We start from the raw sequence: 3595 nt of genomic DNA, 5'->3' as shown, positions 1-3595 counted from the left end.
AATACTTTCTATCATGAAGCTTCTATGATGCTACGCAATGTGCACGGTCAGACTGACCTCAGTGAGAATGCTGAACGTGTGGCTGATGAGTGGAACAATCTGGGCACTTGGCTAGTGGCTCAAGTTCCAATTATGATGCAGCTCCTGCATACAGAGGGAAGTCAGAGCATTGAGGCTGCAAAGCAAAGGTTTGCTCGAAGGGTGGCTCTTCATGAACAAGAACAGAGACATAAGCTTCTCGAAGCTATTGAAGAAGCCAAGAGAAAGAAAGCTCAAGCAGAAGAAGCTGCACGTCAAGCAGCAGCTCAAGCTGAACAAGCCCGATTAGAGGCAGAACGACTTGAGGCTGAGGCTGAAGCTCTTAGATGCCAAGCACTTGCACCAGTAGTGTTTACTCCTGCTGCTTCTGCTTCCATTCCAGATTCTCAAGCTGCTCAGAATGTTCCTTCCGGTTCTGCTCAGTCAAGCTCATCCAGACTCGACATCATGGAACAGCGTCTTGACATTCATGAATCCATGCTGATCGAAATGAAGCACATGATGATGGAACTTCTGCGACGAACTGATAAACCTTAGCTTTAGGATCTCTTCGTTTTTCTTTTTCTTTAACGTTGTTTTATTTTTGTTAAACTCTGTTTCTTTTTATTTACTTATTCTACTTTGTTCGTTTGTGATTACTATGCATATCTATATATATTTGTGTCACATATGTTTGCAAAAATCCTTTTATTCATAATATTTTTCTGTTTACATCATACATTCTTTATGTTTACATCATCCATTCTTTCCCTAAGTCTAGAATGGAGATCCCTCCTCATTCTTCTGCACTCCTGGCGCTGCTCTGACCTATCCTTCTCCAGACGCTCGAGTGCAAGCTGGATGTTGTTGAGCCTGTCCCTTCGCTCATCCCTCTCCAGAATCTCTTCTGCGGTATTGAGCTTCTCTTCCAAACTCTCTTTTTCTTCCAGCAGCTTGAGTTCAAGCCGGCTGAGTTCTTGCACCTCCTCCACGAAGGCAAGAAATTCCCTCAGGTCTCTCTTCACCTCTGGACGCAGGTCCTCTTCCAGCAGTGTCCGTGTCAGCTCCGCGATGGTCGTTGCACCCTCTGGATGCCTGATGTTCAGGAACAAGTCCTCCTCAAAGGCCTTCTTCCTCAGCTCTTCTAGTGCCACGATGTATGATGCCATTTTCTTTACTGAAAATTGTTCGAGGTGTGAAGCTTACCTTTCTCTCCAACGCTTTATATAGGCTTCACTTTCTCTCTGAAAGTTAATGCTCCTACGGTTTCTCGAGGTTAAGTTCTTGGTAACTGACCCTTCTCTTTACTCACTTGACCGGTGGTAAACGTTCTTCTCTTGCATTAACTCTTCTATTTATTTCGCCTAACTCTGATTCTTGCATCGTTTTCATTTCCTTTAAACTTAGACCTTCTCTAAGGGGGAGTACCTTGTACTTCAAGCTAAGTTTTTCACACCCCAAGCTTTTTGCTTATGACAAAAAGGGGGAGTAAACCCAGTTTTTGATGTGTAAGACGTGTTAGTGTGATTTATTTTTTTTCTTTTGGAGAATTTAAGAGTTCCACCTTCATGACCATAGATGTGTCACTGGGCAAATACAAGGAATACATTTCACTTCTTCTGAAGTGATTCTAAGTTGACTCTGATACCCAAGACTCTGATATCCTGTCAGTGACTCTGATTACTTATGCGCTCTGATTACTTGATTTTCATCTATGTCATAAGTTTTTCACTCTGAACTCTTATATCATTTAGCTCAGAATCTAGACTTTACTAACGTTTTCATCAAGTATTAGATTCAGGGGGAGCTAAGCTCAGAATCAAGCAGTGACTTGAATTCAGAATGAGCTAGATAAACTATTCACATCAGGATAAGTATTATTCTATATCTCTAAACTCTGAGTGAATTCAGTTTAATGTTTAAGAATTGTTCATCAAAAATCTTAGTTTTGTCATCATCAAAAGGGGGAGATTGTAAGATCAAGTTTTGATCTAGTAGTACAACTCTATGTTTTGATGATTACAAGTTAACCTTTTGATATGAACAATTGTGGTACTCTAACGTGTTTTTCTGAGTGTGCTATTTACAGGCTCTAACCTCAACTCAATCTCACACAAATCAGAAGCACTGTGTATAAAGAGCTACCCAAGCAACGCTTTCGCATTCACCATGTTCAGTATGAACAGTGGAAAAGCTTCAGAAGTTCTGAAGTTATACAAACTCTGATGAGGACTCAGTCACTAGAAGCTCTGAAGATCCAGAAAGTCTGATAACCAAGAAACACTGAAGGCTCAGATATTCTGATGGTGTAGAAGACTCTGAAGATCCAGAAGCTGATTAGTGAAGTTCTGATGTCCAGAAGCAAGATACTCTGAAGACCATGTTATTCCCTCTGAGTTCAGAATCAGAAGAAACAATGGTCAGAGGATATGGGCTTTCCCTCTGACTCTGATCAAACCGGCTTCACAAGTTCCAATATGAAGCATTCCCCTGATCAGAAGTCTCCTAGGTTTAAAGGTCGCGTCGCTATCCAAGTACAAAAGCAACTGTACTATCCTGACGACCTACCTAACAGTCTCAGACACAGCAGAAGCTGGATTTTCCAGAACTGCCCTCCAACGGTAGCATTTCCCATGCAACGCTCAACCCTAATCCTTGGAGTATATAAAGAGGCTGAAGACTGAAAGAAACGGCTAGAAGCATTCACATACGCGCAAGACAAACTTAAATTCTTCTAAGCTTTTTCTTTCATCTGAAATTCATTGAGTTTACTATTAGCTTTTTTAGAAGCAAATCTCTTGTAAACAATTCTTTGATAAAACAGTTTGTTTAGTTCCTTTAGGAGATCAAGGTTGATCGGATCCTAGAGAAGACTAAGAGAGTGAATCTTAGTGTGAGCTAAGTCAGTGTAATTGTTAGTCACTTGTAGGTTTCAAGTGCAGTTGTAACTCTTACCTGATTAGTGGATTGCCTTCATTCTAAGAAGGAAGAAATCACCTTAACGGGTGGACTGGAGTAGCTTGAGTGATTTATCAAGTGAACCAAGATAAAATCCTTGTGTGCTTTTCTATCTCTTATCTTTAGCACTTAAGTTCTCGAAAGATTTGTCAAAATCTTTAAGGTGAAAGTTTATACTGAAAACGTTATTCAAACCCCCCCTTTCTACCGTTTTTCATACCTTCATTACAAAGAACCCAAAGCAAAAGGGGTTTAGCCAATCATGGCTATGAAATCCATACAAGAAAGTAAAGATGAAACCTGAAACATAAGGCTTAGAGAAAGCTCCTCAAGCTCCAGAGCTCAAACTCTTTCTTCTAAACTTATGAAAATATGATAAAATGACAAAAGGTTACAAAAAGAAATGTCTAAAAACCAACTTATAGGAAAAACAGGCGAGTCTGGGCGCTCTCAGGCGCCAATTCAGAGCGCTTGAGCGCCAATTCCAAGTGAGAAAAGCGCCTCTGGAAGGCAATTGGTGCTCAGGCGCTCAACAGGAGCACTCAGGCGCCAATTCCTTTCTAGCATCATTTACACAACGATCCAATTGTTGAGCGCCTGAGCGCTCTCTTCATGCTAG

The sequence above is a fragment of the Lotus japonicus genome, chromosome 2, assembly GCF_012489685.1.
Source record: "Lotus japonicus ecotype B-129 chromosome 2, LjGifu_v1.2".
NCBI lineage: Eukaryota > Viridiplantae > Streptophyta > Magnoliopsida > Fabales > Fabaceae > Lotus > Lotus japonicus.
The sequence above is the reverse complement of the archived record's forward strand: the minus strand, read 5'-3'. Positions refer to the sequence as shown.